General features: G+C 35.7%; 1 pseudogene; it reads right to left on the reverse strand.

Moving 5' to 3' along the window:
* Positions 1-5,375: 5,375 nt before the first annotated feature.
* On the reverse strand, positions 5,376-6,616 carry LOC110772184 (putative CCR4-associated factor 1 homolog 8 pseudogene; annotated as a pseudogene).
* Positions 6,617-20,965: the final 14,349 nt, after the last annotated feature.

Raw genomic sequence — 20,965 nt, forward strand, 5'->3', positions numbered from 1 at the left:
TAATAGAGCATTGGCATTACACTAATAATTTGACCAGTTAAACACAGAGAGAGAGAGAGAGAGAGAGAGAGAGAGTGAAGATTACAAAAAATTTGCAGTTTGTTTTTGTTATAGAAATGTCTGAAAATACAGTGCAAGTACATACAGAGAGACATTTACATGGATGAAGTGCAATATTGTATTATTCTTGTATTCAATGCATGCAAGTTTGCATAGGGATGTGAACATGGATGCATCATGCCATGCATATATAATGCATATGCTTGCGGTTAAGTCACCAAGCTTCTCCATCTGAAGGGGTTTCCGTACAAACACAACTTCACCTCTAAATTCTGAAATCTAAAGGTCCAAAGTAAAAACACATAAAACCTCATGTTTGTGTTGTTTAACCTTAAACTAAACTTAATTTGTAGCATTGGATCTATGAATAAAATAAGTAGAACGTTCCATGCACCATAACATTCCAAATCTGCAAAAAGTTTTAAATATGGTTCTAGTTCCACAATACAGTAGAAAGATGAGTACTAAGATTATGAACCCATGTCTGTATGTATGTGCGCATGTAGAAATTTTTTTCCGCAAGTACATATACTTACATTAACAGTTTGCATTTGATGCAAATCCGCAAGAACTTTTTGCCTCGACTGCCAAGGAAGACCAAAAAGATTTTAGTGAATAATTAAACGAGAATAGGACATTTGTATAGATTCATCAAGAGCAACATTAAGGCATAGACAATTAAATCCAGAAAACAGAAGAACAATGCACAGACAAATACTACAAATTCAGGAGGCATCCACACTTTTATGTAGTTGACCCAAAAAAAATACATAGCACAAACAGAGGAACATTTGAAAAGTGAATTGTGAATACCAACTGATTTCTTGCCCAACAGTCATAATAATGAGTGTATCTCTCCAGAGAATGCTTTGCCATTTCTCTTCTTCTCTCAGTTTCATCATACTACAAACCACAATACAAACTCTTATAAACAGAAGAAAAAGAAAACTAAGCTTCCGAAAGGCAAAGAAGAAGAACAAATTCTCAGAATGAGCAAAAAGAAACTGTAAAATCCTTACAACTCCCTTTTTATTAGCTGCTTCATAACGGTTACAAGCATGGAAACCGCCTGTCCTCTCACCATGATCTGACCATGCACCAAGGCTAGCCTGCAAGATACATATAATTCATTTAGAACCAGATATAACTTAACAATATAAGAGCATAAGCAATAGAAAAGTTTCCTCAAACAATATTTCTATTGTCAATGTGAATGATACAATGCTATTATTCATTAATCAGATATGTTTTCAAAAACTATCAATTTCCATGAAGGGAAAAAAAAAAGCAAGCAGAAAGCATACCAGCAAAATTCAAATTTGCAAGGTGGTGTGCACGTCATGGCACCCTTGGTTTTTTCAATAGGTCGCTTACACTTTGGACATGGCTTGGAATTGGCTACTATCCTGAGTGTCATCAACGAAAGTTACCACAGAACAACAGAAGATGATATATCGCTAATTGATGCTCTAATGTAGCCTACCACAAGAACAAAAGAATTATATCTGGAAAATCATAAAGCATGGCAATGGAAAGAAAGATAAAACATCTAGCAACAGATCATGGCAAGAAACAGATTATCATGGGATTAAAATACTATGGGTGTTCAGAAAATGGTGGAAAGAATGGCGAAAAAGTAGTTGTAAAAAATAGTTTGTTTATACAAAATGATTGGTGTTACATTTTGCGGAGAGGGGAAGGGGGATCAAGGGAAATTCTCTACAACTAAAGACCTAAAGACAGAACGTTAAAGAGACTTGCAATTCCAAGGTCACATTCTTCATATTCAAAACAAGAGCTTAAGATGCAAGTTTCTTGTATCTGAGTCAGAAACTAGGTAAAATACAACCCATTTACTTTGGCAATAAAAAGAAATAAGGTAGGAAATTTTGACAGAAATTAAAGAATTGTATTATAATCTTTTGGTGTAAAAAATGTTGTACATACAAAATGAATACTGATCAGCCAGTTAGTCACTTGACTGTTCACCAACTCCAAAAAATCAGAATTTACAAAACTAACTACATGTGTACATAAGTGGGAAGAATAGGACTATGAATGAGACGAGCACTGTAGACACGAGGTGCTGCAACAGGAAAGCAAGGGCGACGGAGGATCACAGGCACGGGCTGCCAATAACGCTGAGGAGAAGGAAAATAAGAAACAGTGAATTCAAAGAACAAATGTTGGCTGAAAATTCTCATGCGACAATCATGAATGGCCAGGGATTTAAGAAATCTTCTCCATCATAGAGCCACAACCTTTCTCGAACGAAATATACACAAAAGGAATGGCTAAAAGAAATGGCACAATTTTATACGCCTGTGGAATCTTTCTAAAGCCATTGATTTAAGCAATACACACTAGTTTTTACATTTTTCTTCCAAAGCCTACAGTTTTAGGTAGAATTTATCTCACAAAAACTCTTTGGCCTGTAACAATCCGGGATAGATAACCGACGTTATTTGTTTCAAGGACTTCACAGATGATTTGAGGAAAGCATGTCTATCCGTCGCTACAAAATATATCTAGGAGAAAGCATGACGTTTACCTGTTGTTAAAAGTTCTTTGAAAAATCCTCCTAACGCCCTAACACAGGTCTTATGCCGCATATTTGTAGAACACAAAGTTCCAAGTGCAAGGCCATCTCCATTATTTGTAGCAATAAACAACAGATACTCTGCACTTCTATTTGAATCTCATTTGATCTTTAATCCCCACACAGCTCTGTAGCAATGGTAATTGCTTGATCCTAAATCAGAGATAACATATCAACCTCAAAAAAGAAAGTCACCTCGACACTTAATTTTAAGTATTTTGAAGACCAGAAACTTTTTGCATAATGAAACAAATCAAAGCCACACCTTGGGACATCTCAAGATCTTAAAAGATTAGCCAAAAAAAAAAAAACTAATTAAAGAATAAAAATTGTCATGTTCCCTGTAAGCCATGTAAGATTTCAGCCATTGGAAGCTCAGGAAAATGGTCAAGATCAACAAACCCCACCTCCTCTGCCCTTCTAGCAGCACCCTCAGCTTGTAAACAGAGGAACTTCAAAAGAAGAAAAGTAATTCTGTAGATCTGAAGGACAATAGTGTCGGATAAGTATGACTAAGATACACTATTTTCAGTTGATTGAGTTTTAATAGCCAGCGCAGTTGTGGTAGAAACGGCAGAGAATTTTGGTTTTGACGCACAACTGAATGGTGAAAGAGCAAACCATCAGCTTCTACTGTCGACAAATGATGGTTTCTTGCAGCCATTGAATTCCTCTTTAAGGATAGGAGGACATACAAGAGGAGCATTAAGACTCGAAGATCCTCCAAGGTGTTGAGTTCCCCGTCTGATAAAGGCCTAAAGATGGATACTTTTCTCTCTCAGCGGGGAGTCCATTTCTTTCATGGCCTTAACCCATGAATTCCAATGTTTTGCTGGCATGCACATCAGAATGAGAGTGTGCTCAGTTTCTTTAAAGATCAGTAAAAGAAGTTTCTCTGCTGAGCCTGAGGTCTTTTCTTGTCATGACCATCAGATGGGAAGCCTGGAGCACTCAGATAGTAAGAAATCATATAGGCTTTCTCTGAAAAGAAGTGAGGTATTACGTTCTCCACAACATCAGAACAAGCAGAACTGTCTCGTAAAGACTGAACCATATCTGTGATGACTGCCAAACCAAGTCCCCAAATTTGCTGAGGCTTCTCAATTTTTTTCAGTTGAGTTGGGATTTCTCTTATTAATACAAACATAAGAAGACCTACCGTCCAAGTAGCAAACAAGAGTCTCAGAGACGAGAGAAATCCATAATTAATAAGCATTTCCGCACCATGCCTCACACGGGCAACAGTAAAAAAGAACTTCATTATAATGGGCACAGATTCAAGAGAGTTCTTATCTTGAAGCTTCAGAATAACATGCCGAAGCTGGAGGTGATTTTGTATAATGAGGAACCAAGTGTTGGGACTTAAGAATTTCTCAGTATCAAGTCCATTGTATTTACGGAGAGGGTGCCATGCTCAGCAGTAGCAATACAGAGAGAATAGGTAGTAGACCAAGACTCAAATTAGATATTTTAGCCAGGTCTCAACAGATATCATATCTCTTGCCCCAACCAAATGTGACTTATGAGAACTAAACTCCACTGCCGAGAGAAGCAACATAAGCAAGAGCTGCTAGAACCTGATGTTTTTAATACAAGAATGCAAACAGACAAAGACAGGCTTTTATGTGCATACATCATAAGATAGAGAAGCAACTCTGCTTAGATCATGTGATTTCTTCCAACACAATATTGGGGCCTTCACTATATGTTAAAACCTCAACAACTCAGTTTTTCGTATCATATTCTTGATTAGATGGAATGCAATGACTTCGTCACACTCATTAGAAAATTATTACAGGAGTATTTCAAAATAAAATCAGTATTCTTCAGGTACAATTAAATGCTTATACCATTCATACCCCAGTTTTGACGATAGGAAACTTGATACATCATGAGAGTTGCACCTCTAGCTCTAGGTCCTAGTGTTTTTGCTTCATTCTTCAGCACCCCAATTAGACATGGCAAGGTGCAGCACAGTGTTCATCAACTGAGCTATCACTAATAGTGCTTAACTTTCAAAAACTTTGAAATGAGAAATCAGATATTTGAAATATTAGACATCAACAATTTTTTAAAACTAACATTAGCTTTAAAGTATTTTAAACCATAAAAAAACAGCTATAGATATCAAATTTCTGACTCTGAGAACGCAACTGAAAGCAATTACAAAGTCTAAGAGACAACTCACATCATCCGTGTACGCAATCAAGACACTTCTTAATGCTCTTAGTGCAGAAAGCTTCGAACTTGTAAGCAACACCATTGAGTTTGCAGCCTTCATGTTATTCAACACGTTTAAGATCAAACAAGTATGCATCTTTTCCGGTTATAAAAAGTTCAGCATCAACTTTATGTTGGTAAATCTGAAGAACATTTGATTCTATAAGGAGCTGAGAGATTTCTTTGAATGGTCCAGCACTGACTTCACTGCCTTCAAGCTCTCCTTCTAGATGATAACAAAGATCACTGAGTATCAAATAGTTTGGCACCTTCCCTGCACTGGAAAAAGATAATATATTCTTCATATGCAGCCAAATGCATAATATGTGTCATTTATTGCTTCCATTTCAACATACTCTTATGAGAATAAAGATACACATGTTATTAAAAGAGTATTAAGTGAAACAGAACATACGACAGATCAGAACCCTATGCAAATTGAATCCACACAAACTTTGGCAACAAAAAGAAATAAAGTAGGAAATTTTGGCAGAAATTAAAGAATTGTATTATAATCTTTTGGTGTAAAAAATGTGGTACATACAAAATGAATACGGAGCAGCCAGCTAGTCACTTGACTGTTCACCAACTCCAAAAAATCAGAATTTACAAAACTAACTACATGTGTACATAAGTGGGAAGGATAGGACTATGAATGAGGCGAGCACCATAGACATGAGGTGCTGCAACAGGAAAGCAAGGGCGACGGAGGATCACAGGAGCGGGCTGCCAATATCGCACGATTGTTGGGCTAATTCCATACAAGCAGCCTTGAGAAATCCCTGCCACAGACCTAAATGTTGCGTTCATCTTGGAGAACACAGCAGCAGTCAACAAACTATCCGAACCAGCTTGATGAGCTTCACCAGAGCGCTCCACATCAAGAAGCTTGGCCACCCTTGCCAATCCAATTTCACCGCCAAAGAATCCTTTGCAATAGCGAGCCATAAACTTGACGTCATAAATGATGCCAAAAACTACACCAAGAGCCTTAGCAAACATCACCACTGAATCGGGCAGAGGCTTTTGGGTTAAGAGCTTGAGCAAATAGGCCAGGTCATAAAGGCCATGAAAGCAAACCCATGTCAAATCATGCAACCCTCTGTGGATTCTAAGGACACGCAGAAACCCGAACACAAACTCCGCAACAGAAATCCCAAATTGCCCAAGTCTCGCAAAATCTAGACCATTCCTTTTGAGTAAAGAAATGGAAGCGACAACATGAGGGTCAGATTTCTCATTGAACCCAGACAAGTGGAATTCCCAAGTTCCCCCAATGTTGCCATGGGCGTCGGAAAGAGTGAATCCCAACTGGAGCAATTTCAGGGATTCAACATTGAATTTTACATCTTCGTAACGTTGATCTTCTAGTGCGTCTCGGGGAGTGTCTCGTAGAAAGCCTGGAAATTCGGTATCAAAAGAGATGACGGGGAAGCGGTGCAGGCAGTGATGGAATTGAGACAATTCTTGATGGAAGTTGTGGGCCCAAACTCCTCTGATCTTCATGACTAGCAGTGTGAGAACAAAGAGCAGAGAGCATAGAGAGCAGAAAGCGAGCAGAGAGTAGAGAGCAGAAAGCCAGCAGAGAGTAGAGAGCAGAAAGCAGAGAACAACAGAGAGATAGAGCGAGAGCAGAGAGAGAGAGAGAGAGAGAGAGAGAGAGAGAGAGAGAGAGAGAGAGAGAGATGGGTTTGAAATTGAAGGGAAGAGAAGGTGTTTATAGGATTTCATTCCTAAAGCTATCAGGATATCATTCCTAAAGCTATTAGGATTTCATTCCTAAAGTTATTAGGAAACCCGACTCCGCTTTAACGCGGTTTAACTTACCGTTGCAAATGCTAACCCTAAGCTGGTTTCAAAAGAAGCATTAATTTACTAAAATACCCCTAATGTGAATTTTACCTAGAAAATAAAAGTAAGAAAAAGAATAACCTGTAATTAATTTGGTTGTCGCAGGTTTCTGTCGCTAGGAACGAAGGCAGCCAGCGTGAGCTCGTCTCCTCCATCATCTTCTTCTTCTACTTCACCCTCCCACCATTTTCTCTCTCTCTCTCTCTCTCTCTCTCTCTCTCTCTCCCTCTCTCTCTCTGTGTTTTCTTGGACAAAACGACTTCACTTTGACAAGCAAATGACTTTTCCATTCCAATTCTATGGGCCTTCTTTATTGTTAGGGCCCAATTCTATCGGGAACACATCAATCAGAGAATTTAATTTTATAGCCATATTGAAACACGAGTTTAATTTTATGGTATATTTCGTTAGTATTATTAGCTTTTTATAATCAAATTTTCAATATTCTATAGTTTATTATTCTTTTGTTAACTTATTGTGACAAAATAGCCTAAATTTAACATTTAATTGATTCATTATTTATTGGTTTATTATTTTCTTAAGTTTCACTGATTTTTATTTATTTCTAGTGTGTTGTGTCACAAATGGTAACTCCAATTTGTATCACAAATGGGCAGGTAGAGCTCCATTTAAATCTCCAATTTATAAAAAAAGAGAGGGTATTCCGAGCTCTAAAATCAAAAGGACAAAAAAAAAACATTTAAATATTAAATGATATGCAAGTGGGGACAATTTTTGCTGTATTAAAAAAAGGTAATACTAAATGTAAATTTTAAGGGCTAACGACAAAAGGTACCCTGCTGGTTTAGGGTCATTCTCAAATTGAGCCACAAAGTATCAATTTTATCAATTTACGCCCTTACATTTTCAACTTTGTCCAATTGCATCCTTCCATTAAGTTGATCAGACGGTCAATCGTTAAATGCTGACGTGGCACCCGTGGGACCCACCCCACCAGAGGATTGACCATTCTGCACATGCCAGTTGAAGGGTAGTTTTGGGTTTTGACAATTCCAAAAAAAAAAAAAATTGAAAATCGCGCCCAAATTGGGCACGCGTTGCAAAGTTGAAGATCGAAGAAAAAGCCCCAAAGACGTCATTCGTCATCAACCTCAGTTTAACCTAAATCCTAAATCTTCATAGGAACAAAGGCAACTCCATCATCTTCTTCATCTACTTCATCCCTCCTCCCACCATTCTCTCTCTCTCTCTCTCTCTCTCTCTCTCTCTCTGTCTCTGTTTTCTTGGACAAAACGACTTCACTTTGACAAGCAAATTACTTGTCGTTTCCAATTCTATGGGCCTTCTTTTTTGTTGGGGTCCAATTCTATGGGCTTTTTTTGGGGCATTATTTCCAACAATTTTTTAAAAATAATTTTCGTTCATTATTTTTAATTTATCGGGAACAAATCAATCGGAGAATTTAATTTTATAGCCATATTGAAACACGAGTTTAAAATCAAGTTTTCAATATTCAATAGGTTATTATTCTTTTGTTAATTTACGGTGACAAAATAGACTAAATTTAACATTTAATTGATTCATTATTTATTGGTTTATTATTTTCTTAAGTTGTATTACAAATGCTACCTGAGCTTCCATTAAATTGCTTAGGTAGCGTGCCACGTGGATTAAAAAAAGAATATATATATTAGAATTTTAAAAATTGAAAAACTCATCTCTAAAAACAGTATAAAAAAAAGAAAAATTAGGTATTAGACATAACAATCTTTACTATAATTAGGATTTGAGAAATAGAGTATTTCTGTTTGGTTTAGATATGCCCAAAGAGGAGGCCCAAATTCGTTGGGCTTGTCTAAATTATAAAGGTAAAATAATTTTTTTTTATTTTAAAAAAAAACCATTGACTGTTAATATAAATATTGCCAAACTGACAAAATATCACAAAAACAAGGTTGGTATAGTTTGGAATAAGGCTACCCTCCTTTGAGGGTTAAGGTTCTAGTCTCTTCAAGCACACTAAATTTCCTCTCTTTTTTTTTGGTTGAGGGCAACATAGTTGGTGATCAAAGATGGTTGGCCGACAATGGGCGACAGGCAATTGCAGCTAGCCAAAAGGGGATTGCCGGAGGTGGACATGTGGCATAGTGTGCTTGATTTAGGAGTGACATTTAGTGCAATTTTGATGTTTTTTTAATTACATTATTGTAAAATTAGGTACTACTTTTTGGTCTTTGGTCTTATGCTAATTAGGTGAAATTGTATTCCTATTTTCCAAATTAATAAACTATATAGTGTCTTAAAATGAAAGCTCCCTAAAAAAAATTAGGTGTGGAATTTGGGTGCATAAAAGTTCAAACTAAGAGCATTTCCACCTATTTGCCATGACAAAGGGTAAGAAGAGGTAAGGGCTGTTACTATTCACGTGAATAGTCCCAGCCCTTGCAAAAGGCAAGTTGGGTTTCCACTAGGCCTGTAAATAAAGCCCGGGCCCGATGGGCTGGCCCGAACCCGGCCCTATTTTTTAATGCATGGGCTTACCCGGCCCGAAGTAATGGGCGGGCTTGGCCCGGCCCGAAGTCTAATGAGTAGGGCTTGGGCTTCATTTTTAAGCCCTTTAAAAGCCCGGCCCGGCCCGATTATAATTATTTTATTTAATTAATATAGTTATATTATATATAATATTAATAGTTTGAAAAGGCCCGTTACTTTGTCTCTTATCTCCCCAACACCTTCATTTTTTAAGAGCATGCTTTGTCTCATATCTCATCTCTCCCGAGTCCCAACACCTTCATTTTTTATTTTTTTTCCCATCTTCTTCTTCCTTCCGTTACTTTCCATCTCTCCCTCTCTCTTTTATTTCTTTTTTCCTTATTCTTCTCTCCCTCTCTCTTTCTATTTTTCCTCCTTCTTCCTCTGTTAGTCTCTGCAATTTTTTTTTCTCTTCTCCCTCTTTTTCTATTTTTTTCCATCGCTCTCTTCTCTTCCTTCGTCTCCTTCTTCCCACTCTTGAAAGGAAGAAAGATAAAGTGGAGGAGGCTGGGAAGGAAGAAAAAGAAAGAGTAAGTGGGGGTGGGTGTCTATTTCTGTCCCACATCGACTTCACACATCAACACAATTATTTTTTCCTTTATAAATAGCTTGGCAGGGTCAGTCATTTGTATATGGGCCTTCCATTTGAAGTTCTTGCTAGAGTGCCGAAATCCTCATTTGGATTATTGGATTTTAGCATAAATCTTAGTTGAGATTTTTGATAAATGCCTTGGCATTTATAGTCTCTAAATATTATATTGATTTGAAGATTTATTATTGTTTTCGGATTGGAATTGTGTCTTAATAATGTTATATATATACAAGGGCCATATAGGCCCGTCTTGAAAGCCCGAAATAGTTTGGCCCGTGGGCAGGGCCTGGGCTTTGCATATTTCATAGTGGGCTGGCCCGGCCCGGCCCGATAGTTGTCTAGGGCCAAAAAAGCCCGTGAAAGATAGGGCTTGGGCTCACACTTGTTAGGGCCGGGCTGGCCCGGCCCGGCCCATTTTACAGGCCTAGTTTCCACCCATTGCTAAACATAAGGGATTTGATGGCATAGTATGTAAATATTTTGTAATATTAGGATAACTATTAACCTATATTCAAATTTGGGTTTTTGATAATAGTTAAAAAATTGATGAGTTTATGTCTAGGATATAAGAGTTACAAGGGCCTATCTCGTAACAACCTTAAAAAAAGAATTATAAGGTGTGGTAACTCATAAACATAACTTTGGTAGATTAATAATACCACATCAACATGTCATGTGGTGTTATGATCACATTTTAAAAAGAAAAAGAAGAATCATCCATTAGCAAGCAAGTACAAAGTAGGAATCCATGCATGTATTGAAACCATTAACTAATTAAACACAATATTTAGCACAGGCATGACACTCAATTAATAATCCAAAATCTAGATTTTCATGATTTCACATTAACATGATGCAGTAATACAATAAACATAAAGTACCTACCTTGATCCATTATAGCAAACAACTTAAAATAGATCAAATACTCCTCTATGTGGCCTTTGCGTACCCTGAAACCCTAATATGTGTTAGTGTAAATTTACACATTAGATGGGCATATACACTTGTATACTGTAACATGATTATTTAGTTACCACAACAACAATAGAAAAGGGAAGATTCAACTTATCTCCTAATCTAGTTTCTTAGTGTATTCCGATTACTTAATTACCTCTCATCACATCAATATAAAAAATAAGGATTCAAATACTCTCCAACTCTAGTTTCGTGTAACCCGATTCTTGCGAGCCTTAAGATTAAGCTTTGAACTTATTGCGTGATTTGGTTAAAATTTTGAGGAGATTAGATTAGCAAAGACACCCGATCGGAAAATGGTAAGCTTCTTCTCTTCATATAACTAATAGGAGTTTTGGAGTAATATTTAAAAGTGTTCTTACATTAAAGCCAATTTCATCATTGTCCATGAAAATAATTGGTCATGAAGTCACCCTGAGATGGCCAAGGAGGCCCCCACACAAACAAATAGGTAAAAACTCTACACTACAAAGCTACGACTTTCCAATCAAGAAGGATAAGCTGAAAACTAATCTCCCTAAACTCTGCTGAAACAGACGCCCAAAGTGATGCCCATACTCGATACGATCCCAAAGCTGCTCTACCTCGTCCTCAATCACATCCTCAAAGATTCTCCTAATCCTTTCCCCCCAGATTACCCCTGCCATCATGGCGCAATTTCCCAACACTGAACCCTTCCTCTTACCACCAAAGAAGTTCAATCTAGCTTCAAGCACCGCACTACATGATGCGAAGCTATGTTAAGCTCATAATTTCATACATATACATGCCCAATTTACTTACTTCTTTTGCTTAGTTTCCTATAATTATGAGTTATTTGCCTCCCTTTGTGTGTTTTGTAGGCCAAAAGAGCAAGAGAGCATAATTCATGCAATTCAAACATGTTAAGGCCTGATTTGGATGAAGGGAAGAAGAGCTTAAAGACAAACTCATTTTGGCTACAGCCCTTGCCAGTCCAGTTTCGTGGGTCAAATCGCAAGCTTTGTTTCAGCAACCTGTTGGAATTTTAAAAGTTTTTAAAAATTTAACCGTTTTATTTATTTAATTATTTTTCTATTTTATTTTATTTATTGTGGGGGTTATAAATATTTAATATTTAGGTTTTATTTCTGGTTGGTGAATGCCTTAATTTTTTGGTTGGTGAGCTTTTATAGTTGGTGAAGGTTACATGTTATTGGATGCCTATAAAAGGCCACTCCTCCTTCACATTTGATACACACACAGTACACTATCAGAATATCACATACCACAATCACCACCATAAACTACTTCTCTCATTTTCTACTTTTATATATATTCTCTACTTTATATTATTATTTTGGCAATGGTTTTGTGACTTGGATACCCATATCCGTCTATGAACGTGCTCATAGCGGATCTTGAGTTTGTGTACAAGGGGTCGTATCTTGGAGTCTTGTAGACCGTCAGTACCTACACGTAGGGAGGCTACAAAGGCTTTAGGACAGCGTGTTTGACGTGCTTCACCGTACCAAACTCACCTTCTTACTTATTATTTATTTTCCTTTTACTTACCTATTATTTTGTTTTCTTCAATTTCATTATACCTTAAAAGCTTTCCTATTAATTTATATATGTTATTTATAATATAATGTTTTGTGTTTGCCTTTACGGAAAAGGAAAACTATATTTTGTATATTTTTTTATAACAATCTAAAGCCTTTGTATGTTAAAGTTGTTTTCTTCCCGTACTGCTATTGCTTTAATACCTTTTAACTCTTTGACTGAAGCTTTTGCATTTGTATTGGATTATCAAAAATGAAAATTATGATTTGTTTTGGGTATATGCAGTTTAAAGCTTTGATGTTGTCTATACAATTTCAATTGCTTTAATTATCTTTGGTACATTTATATTTTATAATTTTATTGCTAACGTTTGGCAAATTACTACTAGTATTTGAGAAAAGAAAAAAAAACTGTTTGTTTTGTTGCATCTTTTCTTGATATATATGTTGCATCTTTAGTGTGGATGTCGGCAATTCTTTTCTTATCACAAGTTTTATACTTATTTTTCTAGTAAAGTGTTTGATCACTGATTGTCTTTGCAAATGTTGAATTTATTTGAAAAATCCTTATCTGTAATAAAGAGAAAATAGTGATTTATGTTGTTACGCATAGAAAAACAAATATGTATGATTTTCTGAATCACAGTTTTCTTTGTTATATATAAACAACTTGATTATTCTATTTACTTATTAAACTCAAAAACATGTTGTAGTATTTTTTGTGTGTAAATTTCCTTTGTTGGAGTAAAAGAAAGTGTGATTTTAAGAGTCTTATTTATAGATTTTGCTTGAGAGTATAAGAGTTATTATATTGTTAGGATTGTTGAAGTTGAAACAAAGAACTATTTTGTATTTGTTATATGTGAAACCATACATCTTTGAAGTTGTATCTGTTAAGTCTGAATTATAAATCATATGTGTTTTAAATTAATTGCGACTCTTATAATTATGACATTATTTCTTTGTATAAATTCGGAGCGCTACACATTAAATTTATGGTTTTGGTGTGTACGTTATTCATTGCACACTTGTATTTTATAATTGAGAGTTTGCTATGATGAAATTTAAGGTCTGATTAATATATTTCTATTGTTTCGAATAAAAAATAATGAAAAAATTTTATTTCTTTAATTAATTTACTTTGAAGCTTTACACTGGTCGTTCATTTGAAATGTGAAATTCATATTTTACAAAGCTTAGACTACAACTTATTTTAGTAATATGAATAATTAATGACTTTATTCCAAAAGCGTTGGTATTTTAATGGGAAAATGAATATCAAATTATATTATTGCTTATGTTGGATATTTATTATTTGTGGTCCTGGAAAATGGATCAAATTATGTATGTGTGGTGTCTTTCGAGTATTTTATATAACTATACATATATATTGCACTAACGATCTTGTTCAAAGCTTATATTATTTATGGGAATAGAGATTTATATGATTTTCAAACAGGAGTTATGATGGAATCAAGATATTGGGGTCGAATATCATATACTGCGAGATAAGTGCTACCAATTAGTATTTTATCTTAAGCAAGTGTGAGCATTGCTATAAATGTGTGTGATTTCAAGAAATTAACTTAGTTTGAATTTTGTGAAATAAGACAATATAGAAACTTATCATTTTCCACTTGTTTAGTTTTGTCAAATTTTAAATAAATAAATAAATAATCTAAAATGGAAATCTATTTCATGATCTTATCTACATGGTCCTTTTGTTCTTTACAAATCAGAGTTTGTATTGTGTCTATTTATTGTTTTCCTTAATCTAGAAATGTCAATTCATGAGAATGCTTTTTCTTGATTGCATACACTTATACCTTTCTTTTCCCTATGGAATTTCTTTATATTGGTGTGAATGCCCATTTAATCTTGTCAAACTTTAATTTGCTGAGTTTTCTATGATTACTTGTTTTGAAACCAACTTCAATTTATTGAGAATTAGAATTTTTACATTTATGGAGAAATTAATTTTGACTATTCTATTTTGTGCATATGTCTATATATAATATCTATTTTATTTATGTATTTAGTGGTCTTACTACTATATTTACTATGATTATTGAGATGACATTGAATTGGCATTTGAGTACCAAATTTGAAATTGTAAACATGCAGCTATTATTTTATTTTGCTTGATTCGTTTTGTTTGTAATGGAAAATATAATTTGAATTTAGTGGTTTTGGACATTAGCTCCTTTTCGTTCCAAAATAGTTAATTGCTATTAACTTCTTTTGGAAGCTTTTGCATTGCACATTCAATTACAAGATAATTTTTATTTACGGCAGCTTTAATTTCCAGCTTTAATTTCAATGCTGCTAGTGCATATTATCAATTTGATGACGTTTAGAGATTTATGTTTGGCAACAGTTGTTGATATTGTTGGGTGTTTATTGCATTTAACGTACTTATAAACATTTATGCAATTTAATCACATCTTTGTTTTAATATCTTAGACTCATTCTCTCAAGTAGCCAAATATTATATATCCCAATCGTGCAATCCTTCATATTAGTTACTTGAGTTAATCTTGATACAAATATATTGAGTAAACTAATGTTATTTTGAGTGTGAAGTCTTTACAGCTGCCACATTGAGTTAATTGCCAGGAAGTATACATTGTGAAACCTTCCTAAGAAAACTGAAATGAAATAATAAATTATATCACTGTAAGTGGCATTTAATTTTGAGTTTTGGTGTAAGGCTTTCAAACCCTAAATTTTTTTAGGCATTTTTGTTTACATTTATTTTTGTGAGGCGGTTTCACTATTATATTTACATTAACTATCAATATGATTGTGAGTTAGCATATCTTGTGGATTTAAATTTTAAAATTAAATAAAATTTTGGTACATCTTCATATATTTTGAGAATTCCCTTAATTTGTGGGGGTTGAGTTTTTCATTAACTATGTGGGTAATAGTTGGAATTTTTGTGGGTATTTCAAAATACAAAATTAATTTCAATACTTGTCTTATGTTGAATTTAATTTTCCAGATTTTGAGTGGTTTTGATTATCTCTTTAAAACTGAAGTTATGTTGTATAGTTATTATAAAGTTTTGCATTCTTAATTATTTTTAAACAATTTAGACAATTTGTGGAAGTTGAATTTTCCTAAATGTGAACTTTAATGTTGTAATTTATTTGTTAACATTATGCAGTCTTGCTTTTATGCTGGAGAATATTAGATTCATTTATGTAGGCTTTCCTTCTCTCTTTCCCATAATTTTTTGTGTGTTTTCATTTTCTTTATGCTCTAATGGGAAAGATTCATTACATTCATTTAGTGACATAATAATTTTTATATTTCCTTGGCAAACATGCTGTGTCCGTGTGAAATTTGTTTATATTATAAAATTTTATTATGAGACTAATTTGTCTTCAATTTTGATATGAAAATGTGTGCAACTAATGATTACCTTGGTATAAAATTTTGGTACAGACTTCTTATTGTTTTATAGGTTCCTATTGAGAATCAAGAAGATACAATTTCAACCTAGATATGCGATCATGATTTCAGCCACTTTGAGTGCACAAAAGGGAGTAAGAGTATCCTGAAATACTCAGTGTTTATAGTTAAATTTATTTAAAGAATTAATTGTTATATTGTTGTTCATAAGTGGTAGCAGGTGTACTCACAGTTTCATGGACTTGAGAGGTACTCTTGATCATGAGATTTAATGTATGATGTTTTCTGTGATACTTAAATGTATACCAATTCGTATCTAATTTCCGATTATACTCAAGTGAAATCCACTAATCGTTTGTGTGCAAGATTGTGTAGGAAATATTTCCAATAACATGCAGGTTTAGAGCGCGCTAAAACGGAGAACAAAGATATGACCTACATTATATATATGCCTTGTGAAGGCTAGTCTTGATATGCATGCCTCGTGGAGGAGGCTATTGATGCAAAATGTCGAGGGGGATGTGCTTAAGCCCATAAGGGAGTCACCTAGGGAGGTAACCCAACTTCTGTGATTGGAGATCCCATGAAGGAAGTTCAATGTGGTAGAAACAATCCATATTGCGTGACTCATATAGCACTGATAGAACTATGGAGATATCCTTGAGATATTCTTCTGCTAATCCCTAAGGCAAAAGTGCTATTTTATGTGACGTCAGGAAGGGATTTATCCCTGAATGAGTTTCGAGGCGGGCAAAGTCCCGCAGGGTGTAGGTTACATGTACTCTTGGAGAACTCACCTAAGTGAGAGACGTCGTGAGGCCGCGACTATGAGAATTGGGCTATTCTCTAGTAACTCTCATGAGAATCAAGATGAGCGCATGACCATAAATAGCGCTACCCCGCATCCAAGTCTCAACTAATACTATGTGTGGGATATGTTGAAGTTTGGTTAAAGGTGCCGAGTTCAATACTGTGTACACTCAGGTTCCTCAAATGGAGACTATCATCACTAAGTGAAGGTTCAAGCCCGGAAGGCACCTACACCTATTACATAGTATTATATTGCCATATATATTATATATTTTTCACTTTTTTTTTTTGTCACGGTAAAATTTTAAAAACCTTGTGGGGGATTGTTGGAATTTTAAAAGGTTTTAAAAATTTAACCGTTTTATTTATTTAATTAATTTTCTATTTTATTTTATTTATTGTGGGGGTTATAAATATTTAATATTTAGGTTTTGTTTCTGGTTGGTGAATGCCTTAATTTTTTGGTTGGTGAGCTTTTATAGTTGGTGAAGGTTACATGTTTTTGGATGCCTATAAAAGGCCACTCCTCCTTCACATTTGATACACACACAGTACACTATCAGAATATCACATACCACAATCACCACCATAAACTACTTCTCTCATTTTCTACTTTTATATATATTCTCTACTTTATATTATTATTTTGGCAATGGTTTTGTGACTTGGATACCCATATCCATCTATGAACGTGCTCATAGCGGATCTTGACTTTGTGTACAAGGGGTCGTATCTTGGAGTCTTGTAGACCGTCAGTACCTGCACGTAGGGAGGCTACAAAGGCTTTAGGACAGTGTGTTTGACGTGCTTCACCGTACCAAACTCACCTTCTTACTTATTATTTATTTTCCTTTTACTTACCTATTATTTTGTTTTCTTTAATTTCATTATACCTTAAAAGCTTTCCTATTAATTTATATATGTTATTTATAATATAATGTTTTGTGTTTGGCTTTACGGAAAAGGAAAACTATATTTTGTATATTTTTTATTACACAACCTACACAGCTCGGATGAGGCAGCATTCTTCATGAAAGTTGTTCTAATGGGTGTGTACTATAACAAATCCAAAATTCAGCCTCATTGGATAAATCTGGAGTCCGTCACCTAGCAAACACAGAACCATGCTCAGGATGGATTTTGTCAGCGAGCAAAAACGAGTTAGCAATTTTATTTCGGCCTTAACTTCTTCCTCCGACCTTGGATTGGCCCAAATAATATATGGCTGGAAAGAAGACATTCTGAACTTCAAGTTTGAGTACTTAAAGTCATCATTTGCTTAAGAGAAGCCCAATTCGTAAGCCCTTGAAGTTGCTGGTCATGCTGACCTAAGGATGAACTAAGTGTGCTTGGTCATATTGGCATAAGCATGATGTGTTATTGATTGTGGGGAAGTTAGGTGAAGCAGATGCATTTCTTATTTTTGGTTGGAATTTTGCAGCAGCCAAAGGGAATAAAACAATATGAAGTGGGAGCTGCAACACTAAGCCTAAAGAGAAGATTAATTGTTTTCAAATGTAATTGTGTTTTTTAGGTGAAATAAGTGTGGTTGGTGAACTTAATTGTATAATCTGATTCACCTAACCTCTATGCCTATAAATAGGGAGTCTCCAAGAGCTAAGAGAGTCTGAAATTGATATCCATCATTTACACTTCCATTGTACACAAAGAGAGGGAAAGTTGAGAGTCACAAAGGGAGAGAAGGGAGAAGGCAGCAACTGGGAGGCTTTGGCCTCCTGGCAGCCATGGAGATGAATCTTTTCCATCTCTAGCATGCTGTCCTTATCTTCTTCTCCTCCCTTTGTCTTTTATTTTCTTCTTGTATTTCCTTTGTTTTACTTTGTTTTTTTGTTATTAGTTTTAATAAACATCTTGCTAGTCTTGTATCATGGTTTGAGTTTATAAAGTTTGATTTCATTCATGAATTCTTCTTCACTATTTTAATGGAGCTGTTTTGCATCCTTTGATTGATCACCTAAGGTTTTATGCGTTATGCTCTTGTTGGGAAGGTTTGGGGATCATCTTCATTCCATCCATTAGCAACTCATGTGATTTGGTTTCTAGATCTCCTAATGTAAACACCATGCTCGGGGTTCTTGTGATGTTCAATGCAATTTGATCCAAACACCATGGACTTATTTGTGAGCATCTTCATGAGTGAATCAATTTGTTTACTTGCTACCATAACATGATTAGAACAATTAGGGTGGATTCTAAAACCTCACCATCTTGTCTTAGTTCTTTTCTTTCTTCTTGTTTTGTTTCTCTTCTTGTTTTCATTTCTGTTTTGTGTAGGAAAACTGAATTGGATCATTCAATCACCAATCCCTGTGGAATCGACCTCGCACTTACATATGCTAAACTACCAACGGCTCGTGCACTTGCGAGTATCACAAGTTGAGAATGCAGCTGAATCCATTTTGGTGCATCTGATATCTACACAACAAGCTACCCCATGTTAGTCCTGCCACCTGAAACAACTTAGCCCACAGCACAGGGAAGAGGCAATAGGACAAAACAAAAACAGATGATCCACACTCTCCCTGTCTTTTTACACAATGATCCTTATACTGAATTTTCATACAAGCGCAACCTCAGAAAGAGAGAGATAGAATGACAATGAAGAAAATAGTTCAGATACACCAAAATACACGTAGCATATTACCAAAATCTCAGAAATCTCAAACTTTCTTAGCTAGCAACTTGAAGTCTTTGATTAATACTTCCGCTCTGCCTTTGTATTCAATGACATCATCGATTTCCTTGAGCAATTTTCGTCCATAAGTGTTTGAATAGAAGCAGCTACGCCATGGATTGACAAGATTCATGATTGGGACGGGATTCTTCTCGGGGTCGCACAGATCCTCAATTGTGATGATGTCTTTACCCGGCTGCCAGGCTCGTACATAACGCATTACCCTGTTGTACAACTGAGTCACTATGAACTCACCCACCACCTTCTCTTCATCACATAGGGACAGTAGTTGCTGAATCTCTCTGGGTCGATTAGATGAACTTCGGAAAACTTCTATCGTCCGCTGCTTGGCGTCCTTGATGGTGATCTTGTTGTCTACAAATGAAATTTCAAGAAACAATTATGGATCCGTACGATTATAATATTGCACCCATTACTCTATCCAGATGACCTCATAAATTTACAACGAAAATTGAACCCCTAAAGAGCTTACGCTCGTAGGTCGTGAAGAAGCGCAGAAGAAGCAAGGGAGAAATGTAGGCAAAGAGAAGTGTTTATACCAAAATGAACAGCCTATAGAGACCAGACACGTGGACAAGATTGAACCTGATCATGGTTGCCTTTGGCACCTTGCCTACCGATCCGGCGATTAGGGTAACTTCATCCTACAGGACACGTGGCAGGCCCACAGTCAACGTCTACAGTCCCACATCGAAATCCCAAACAATATGCACACCTCCCAAGGCCTATAAAAGACTGTTCCCAAAATAGAGGTAATCGGAACTTACGGCATACAAGCCTATTGATCTGTCAGTTTCATTTACTAAATCCGAACTTACTTAAGTATCGGAGAGCCTTCGGCCGGTACCACACTGGTGCCCTGAGGTCTTACCGAGCGTTTCTCATTTTTCAGATCGCATGCTCTACCGAGGCCCGAAGCATTCCGAAGGCCCAAAATCACTAAGTTGAGCCCAAGAGTGCCGAACCACTTTTTCGCATCAACAAGAAGAAGAAGGAAAAAGAAAACAAAAGAGAGGACATACGGAGATCTAGGCTCGACGACGGTGACGACGACTTCACGACTTCACAGCCATAGAGACAGATACAGAGAAGAAGATGGAGACAGAGGGAGGAGAAAAGAAGAAGAAGAAGAAGAAGAAGAAGAAGAAGAAGAAGAAGGAGGAGGAGGAAAAGAACAAAGATAGCGAGAGAAGAAAGATAAAAAAGAATTATATTATAAAAAATATAAAAAAAGGCATGTGTTGCAAAAAGGCCACATTTTTTTTGACCCAAACACAATTAAATACCATTGTTATATCCGTAGATTACAAGAGGGGTACTTCTCCGGTGGTACGAGGATATGAGACTAAGGAGGAGGAATGGGGTTCGAGGAACCATGAGGGAATAATTTTTTTGTAATATATATGGCTTGTGAACTGTGATTGGTTTGGTTCGGGTAAATCAGTCATTTGCAAAACATCAAACTTAAACCAGACCGGATGAATTGGTTTGGTTTGAGTTGAAACTGAAATTAAATTAAAAAAAGGGACCTAATCAACCCGATCTGTTTGGTTCGTTCGATCTGTTTGAAAATGATTTAATTTAGAGGAATGTGAGTAGATTTTGAAGGTTTTACTCCTTTTCTTTTTCCTCTTTATCTCTTGCTGCCCCCTTTATAGATAAATACATAATTATGTTATTAATTTGAAATTTAACCAAGAAAAGAAAAT

Source organism: Prunus avium, chromosome 1 (genome assembly GCF_965620075.1).
Source record: "Prunus avium chromosome 1, drPruAviu1.hap1.1, whole genome shotgun sequence".
NCBI classification, from domain to species: domain Eukaryota; kingdom Viridiplantae; phylum Streptophyta; class Magnoliopsida; order Rosales; family Rosaceae; genus Prunus; species Prunus avium.